This window comes from Spea bombifrons, chromosome 5 (assembly GCF_027358695.1).
Source record: "Spea bombifrons isolate aSpeBom1 chromosome 5, aSpeBom1.2.pri, whole genome shotgun sequence".
Taxonomy (NCBI): Eukaryota; Metazoa; Chordata; class Amphibia; order Anura; family Pelobatidae; genus Spea; species Spea bombifrons.
This window is the reverse complement of record NC_071091.1, coordinates 16,802,023-16,810,118: the sequence shown is the minus strand read 5'-3', so window position 1 is coordinate 16,810,118 and position 8,096 is coordinate 16,802,023.

Below are 8,096 nucleotides of genomic sequence, written 5' to 3'. Positions count from 1 at the left end.
GCATCTAATAAGTTTGTAATTCACACTTCAGTAATTTTACCAAATATGATGCTTTTGAAATTCAGTAAAAAAGTTCCCTGCAAATTTTCCATGATTGGTAACGATCCATGTTATTGGAAGATTGTTTACTTAGATGTGTCATGACAAAAAAAATATTGCGATAAGGCTTAGGAATACTTAATGTCCTTATATTCACCCCACTTCCAGTAACTGTGTTTTCTGAATAAATAAAAAGAAGATATTATTGGAAACAGGTGACAATTTCAACATCAGTAAATAATTTTATCTGAGAAACGGTGTCTAGATCAGTTTCACTAGTAACCGTGCATTAGTGATTTGTACCATAATATAGTATAAAGGTTTACTGGACTGGTTGTGAAAACACCGTAGTCCTCCAGTCTTCTAAAATAATTTTCTTTCATCCTCTTCTTGTGAACTGCCCGTCGGTCAAGGGCATGCTTACTGGCATAATGGTTAATTTTTCCATTTTTTTTTTCAACTGAGCACAAATCTTAGCTTTTATTGTTCTACGGTAGCTCACTGTCGTTAGGAGAAACATAATGCAGTGTGTTTTATAAGCATCCACATAATAATATGATACATTTTAAATATGTGTAATAGAAATATTTTACTACATAGCTAATCAGGATGTGAAGGTCAGGTGCTAGAAATAATACATTTATGAAAACTGACAAAAAATGACATTGGGATATTAAAATATCATTAAATTCTTAAAACAAGTATAAGTATAAAAAAAGTGATTCTTTTGCAAACTTTGAAACCATAACAAACAATAGAATGTTTCTGTTGAATGGACCGAAGGCTGCTTTAACCAGAATGACTTTTTTCCACATACCATTAGTTAATCGCATGAATTGATAAAGAAAACGCAGTCATAACCGTGTCACTGTATAAGCGCTGCATTTTTGATAATCTGCCATAAACATACAGCTGGTGCTGGATCTACTCTTACTGTAGGATTTTTTACATATAGTGTTCTCAATGAAAGATAAGTAGGGATGGCGTATAGGAAGAGGTAAGCAGGCAGGTGCAAGGAGATAATGTTATTCTAATAGCTATGTATATGTAGCTTCCCGGTTTTACAGTCTGGCGATCTGGCACACCGGGCAAATACATAGCGGGCCCCTGGCCACCTGCACTACGCACTCAACCGATCTGCCATTCGGATGCGGCAGCTCGTGGATATTGCCCAGCCGCATGCTATGTGAGCAGAACAACGTAGCGTGCGCCTGTGCATATTTAGCAGTTAGCCGCACTTATGTCATCAGGTGGCCGCTGACCTTAAAGTGGCAGGGTCGCCCTTTTATCGCCAGTCCGGTCCTGCCTTTATTTGTATAAAATTCCAGCTGCAATATAAATGAGAGCATGACTGACAATTTTTGAGAAACCGAGTAAGGGCACCCGGGCTGACCAAGACTTGGGTATCTAAAGATGATATTGACATGGATGGTTTAACTTAGTGTCTGTTGTGTTTTTTTGGGTTTTTTTTGTAATGACCCTAAAAACTAAATATTTATTTAGACGAGATGTGCTTTCCAGACTTTCGAAATGAAATATACTACAGAAGGCTGCAGTCATATATCATAGTGGCAGTAGTTATATTGTAAAGTTATTGAAATAAAAAAAGAATGTAAATTAGTTTGCTTGGCTCATTGTTCATGATGTTAGATGCCTGCTGGGCTCTGATTTTTTTCATTTTTTTATGTATATTTACAAATAACAGTATCATATAAATGAAAACTTTTCTCTCCAACTAAGGATGGAAACCTCTGTTTATTTTGTTGTGCTGCACGAGGGAGCTGTCATCTTTCTGCCACATTGCATTTCAAATACAGTCTCACCGAAAGATACTTGTGATAACTTTTATAGAGGGACTGCTGGAAACAGCCTGCTAAAGTAATTCAAGTAGAATACAAGAAGCTTACTGCAACTTCTTTTAGTGGCTGACGATTGTATTCTGATGCAATTATCTCATAGGGATCATGGGTAATCGACATTTCTCTCCATTACCCATCGACTCTCTTGGTCGGCCATCAACCAGTGAAGTGCAGGTGCAGTTCACTGGTTGATAGCCGAGGAGGCCCCTGCTGGCAACCAATAGAGTTGCTCGTACGGACGCAAAAGTGTTAACCCCGTATTAACCCCCTATAAAAACTGCAAAAAAGAACACAAACAATGTACAAGAATAATTGCCCGAACCGAACACAGGAACGGGCGAATATTTGTGGACTACGAAGATTTTTTCCCCACGAAGACCAACACGAACAGTTGGCCCAAGTCAGGGGAAATCCCAGGACAAAGATGGCTCAGGACCAAAACCTCAGTCTACCTGTGAATGGACAGGTCCTCCTGGTCTTATATTGTGGATGTATACTTCAGTCAGGGTCTTCCAATCGTACCCACTTACTGGTAAATTTAATGTACCATGCAGAAGGAAAGTAAAGCATTTTATTATCAGAATTGATATTCCAATACATGCAATCATTGTAATGAGCTACTTAAGGGTTAATATTATGAAGATCCTGAGGTCACCTCATATCAAATGTTTCAAAGTATGGTTATGTAGACAATAAACGTGTTTCACATGGCAAATTGGGACATGTTTTTGTTTTTATGTTATGCAGCTATGGTGCAAGGGTCTATCAAGACTATACATGTTACTTTATGACCTGCTAACAATTATTTGGGTAATTCAGTGAGGCATGTAGAATCTTTTTTGTTGTTTTACACACATCATTGTGAATTTTAGACTCATTTCTAGAACACTGAAGAAAAGAGGGGCATGAGAGTTCTGGGTCCATAAGAGAGACTGTACCTCCAGAACAGGAACCACTGTTTGGGAACGTTTCCTCAATATTACTGGATACATAACAAGTTTACTGGTCTTGACGAGTGGTGTTGATGTTTAATATCCTCATTAAGAGAACAGCAGCCCCTAGAGGCTTCATCTGGCAATCAATCTGACTAGAGTTCGCCTAGGTTTTATTTTTCCATCTGTAACATTTTTGTTTTTTTCATCTGTAACATTTTTGTCATTTTTATGATATCATTTGCATCAATAAGAGGGGGCCTCTTGCCATTTAATCCACTGGGGTAAAGTCCACTTTTAGCTCATTGTTAACCAACCTGTGAGGTTCATACTCCATAGGTGCCCTTCGAATGGGGTGACTAGATGGTCCCCCTTTTCAGGGCATAGTCCGTTATTGAGGCTTCTGTCACTGGTTATAAACTTGAAACTCTTAAGATAAAAATAAGTGTGATTTGAAATGAATCTGGTATTTTACATTAATGCTTTTTAAATACTTTTCCACTATAAGCTATGTGAGTAACTACCAAACATTGTATTTGTTTTGGATACCGGCCTTAAATCTTATATTTACAATATTTCAGAATTCCAGAAAAGATACATATTTAAGCATAGTTACCGTCTGTCCTTATGTGGGCATACCGGACGATCACGCATATAGAAGCTTTGTCCTAGCATTAATTTATGTAAAAAAAAAACGTCCCGGTAATTTTTTTTAAAACCTGTAGACGCTTATCGATTGAGCAGTCATGTTTGTATGTTTTTTTGTTTGGTATTTATAACAATTATGATCTTGCCAGGGAAATCTACCTAGAGATCTCCGTTTTCAGGGGGAGTGGCTTCAGGAGGGGATGCGGCTAGCCTGAGGGCGGAGCCAGACATGCAAGGGGATTCTGTACGTATATATATATATATATATATATATATTCACCGCAAGGCAATGAAAAAAATTAATAATAACAGTAACTTGTAAAGATTTATTCACAAGGCCTCAAACCTTAGTACAAATGAAACCACATGGGTGAATCATCAGACTAATGCACTGATAATGCTTTTGGCTTCTTTGTAATGGGAAACAAACAGCCTTTTTAATCTTTCCCTCTTTCACCATCTCTGTCTTTATTGAGACTGAGCTGCCATTTCACCATTGTTTCATTAATGGCATATTACAAATGATAATGTGATGATCATATACATAAATGCTAACGTATATATAAAATGGCAAAAGAGGTTTGCGCAAATATCCTATCTTATATAAAAATAAAGCATTAATTTATTGTGAAATAAAAAAAAAAGTGGTGGTCATTAATCCGGGTAACCCATTGCACAAGCCAAAATGTTCTTAAGGGGTTGTTGGTTCCCTAGTGCAGAAGACATTTTGGTTCTTGGAACAACATCACACATATATTGCTTATGGTTTTTTTTCGGGAATGGCACAAGTGAGTTAAAACCTAATATGCACCATGGGGCAGACTATTAAGTGTCTCCCTGTTCTTGGTTGAGTTGTTCAAAAGCCTTTATTCTTTGATTTCATGCTTCAAGGATCTCCTGATGTCCATCCCAAGTGTAAAGGTTAGTCCAGATGGCGACCTCCATGGTCACTTTTGTGTTTGGATGTGGCAGTGGGTTTAATTATTCTGACCAGGGGCCTCCAACATTTGCTGTGGAATATGATGGCACTATATAAATAAAATAATAATAATAATGATATGCATTTTATGTAATATGTGCCACATAAATAATGCAAATAAACCATTACTCACTTTAAACTTAGTTACAGAAAAATACTTTATTAGAAAAAAGGTTTGTGCCTAACAAGGGGTGTTGCCATACTCATACTCATAACATGCTGGATCCACCAAGAGAAGTGTAGTTTATTTAACATTTCTCCTAGAGATGTGAGCAGGTCCCTGTTATGCATTAGTCTGTTATGTATTTAGCATGTCAGTATATTTCTTTTATCACATGCACTGTTGCAAAGTGCTGAGTTCATTGTTGGCGCTAAATTATTAAATGAACATCACAAACATATTTTACTATCTTCTCAGGGTCCAACGTGGCAATATTCTTCTTTATGTTCAAGTAATGGAAGCAAACTCTGAGCTTTTACTGTTACAGCAACTACCTTCTTTAGACATCATCCAATTAACTTTGCTCTTGTTGCTGAATCCTTGCGAAATAAAGAAAAATGCTCACATTCAGTAAAAACATGTAACATGCATCTTAATTCTTCTAACCTTAATTTTGGGATTTAATGACTTGAGGAGTTATATCCAATTATTAGCCCATAGGCCATTTTTCCAGAATTTTCAGAAATATTTAATTTAGCCTTTCAGTGCGCCAAATTAATGTTACTTTTGTTGAAGAACATTCATTGTTGTGCAAAGTTTAATCATAGCCGTGGCTATCCAAGAAAAATGACTACAAATTCCTAAATGTACTAGATTATAAACATGACATGGACAGACTGGTGTCTTCCTACTGCTGGCTATGGATATGCTCTGTTTTTATAGTCAAAATGTTTATTACTTTATTTAGCGCTCTTACTAACCCTCGTTACCCTTGAAAACATCTGTATCTGTCTAACTCCCTGCACCGCTGTAAAAGATTTTGGATTTTACTCTATTTTGCTTACTCTGTTGTCTGAGTGTACTTAAGGTCATTTACAAAACAAAAAAAGTTCAGGAGAGAAAGGAATTTTGTCTGGGATTCGAGTGTCTTGTTCTCTGTCTGCATTTCATGTATAACTGCAAAAAAAAGTGAGTACTACAGTATGTTGTAATTCCCTGTTTATAACAATTTTAAGGATAGGTTTTAATGAGCTTCAACCTCCCTTTATCAAATTGAAAGCAACTATAAATGGGAAACGACTTCATTTCTAATTTCTCGGGGAATTACACAAAAGCGGGGGAATCAATACTCATATGAAGCACACACCACAATCCTTTATTGACAATTAGAAAAGGTACAGGAGTAAAGGAAATGTATACCTAATAAAAAAAAATCACTCTACATACTCAAAATCAAGTAAAAAAAAAACATTTATTGTGTACTCATAACATACATCATACTACCTGATACACTTCATCAGTGTAGTGCAAAAATATTGATTAGATAGTGCTTGCTATTCCACAGACTGTAGCCGGTCAAAGCCGGTAAAAATGTTAATTAAATAAAATTACTTTGATTTCTAAATGAAAAAGGTATGTTTCCGTTCAGTAAATGGGTGTTACTGTTCTTAACATTGTGTTTCTTGGATAGAAGATAATATGTTGTGACATCTATTAAGAGTGAGGACTAGGGATAGGAGTTAAGGGCAAAAAGTGATTAGAGCTAAATAGTGCTTAACTATTAACAATAAGATGGTGATAACATTATGGGGAGGAATAATCATGCGGATCAGGATAAACAGGAAATTAAGATAGCTGCTCCCAAGTAACACAAAAAGACAACAAAGACTCCAGTGTCGCTCTAAGGTGTCTCATTATCACACCGATGAATCAGAGCTGTGACATAATGTAGGCATACTCACAACTATTCATAAATGTAATGAAATTCAAAATCTCAGTTTGCAGACCCTACATGCTACCTTCAGACAGAGACCTTGGGTCCCTTGTTGAAATAGTTTCTAATATGTCACATATTAACTGGCATTACAAGTAATTTGTTGAAACTGGTGACTACTTTGTTCTGCAGAAGAAGCTGTACAATAATTGTCAGTAACAATCTAACCCTTTTACATTCCATGTAGTTGAGTTTGAACATTGAAGTCTCCCACGAGAATATTTCTTGCCAGAATCTAAGTGCACTCTTTCCATGATAAGTACTTCGTTTTAAACATATTGTTCTGGATCAATAAATACAAGTTATTGGATCACGAAAAATTATTATTTTTTGGTGTTATGTTATCAATGTTTTCCATAACAATCCTAAAGGGTATTATTCACTAAAACCCACATTGGCCAGATAATCTGGGGATTTCATTTTTTTTGGAATTATCACACAGTGTTGCAGTAAGCATACCGACGAATATTATTAATAAGATTATTTTTAAACTCTAATGCTTAAAGGGACACTCCAGGCATCATATGCACTTTAATGCATTTTTTTTTTTTTTTAGGAAGCCCGAGGTGCGTGCTCCTTGGTGCCGCATTCTGTGCACAAGGCAGCAGAAGCCAGACTACGATACCGAGTTCCCTCACGGAGAACTCGGACAAATTCCAACCCCCCCCCATGGGAGGGTCGGATCTTGAGTCTCACCCCGAAGAGTGAGACTCCTTGCTGGCCTTCTTGAAGAGAGGAAAGGGCCAGAAGGCTCCAATCCTCCTCCAGCAAAGTCCAGGCTTCACTGCCTCTTAAAAAGAAAACAGTGTCCAAAAACGCAGTGACAAAATCGTGTGCCAAAGAACTTTAATGCATATGATAGCTGCATGGCCCCTTTAAAATTTTCAAACTCCATGCTAGTTGCTGCGTGGGGTACACACATCTCCCTGTGCCCGATACACTTACTGCCAGTCTGCTCTGGCACTGGCTCTGTGAATGCTGCATGCAGGGGTCTGTTCTGAACCCCATTCTTATGCGCAGAATGAGCTCCCATTCGATTCAATGGGAGCTATTTCCTGCAACTGATTGGCTGCTTCAGTTAAGATTGTTGAGGAATTAATTGATGCCTGTTAATAATTACTTAATAAAGAGGCGACCAAAGCCCTAACCCAAATACAAGGTTTCTCTGCTATGATTGGGTCAAAGCATGAGCTTGGGGCAACTTTCAACATTATTCATGCCTGAACAGATGCACATTCTATTATTATAATGCGGACAAGTTTGCTAGTGAAAGCTGAATACTTTCTTATACCCTCCTAAAGTAAATCTTATGTTGGCACAGATGTGCATGAATGGTCCACATTTAAAGGAGTACTGTTCAAGCAACAAACTAATTTAAAGAAAATGTTACCAATACATGATGCACGTGTTGGGACCTCACTGCCTGAGAACTTCTATTGCCATAACAGCTTGAACTTTCAAATAAAATTAAGTACCCTGTTATTTACTTTAACTGTTTTTAAGAATTTTAATGCAAACAAGCATTTCATCCAACAATCACTGCCTCCTGATCTCTAAAGCTCTCTCATGTCATATTCACCAAATTCTTGTCAGTACATCAAGTCTAGCAGCATTTTATATTTCCATGGAACAGCCACTTTTTTCCAGTGTGAACAATTTCTGACATTTTACGGGTTTACACCTTAGTCAAACAGCAATTCATCTC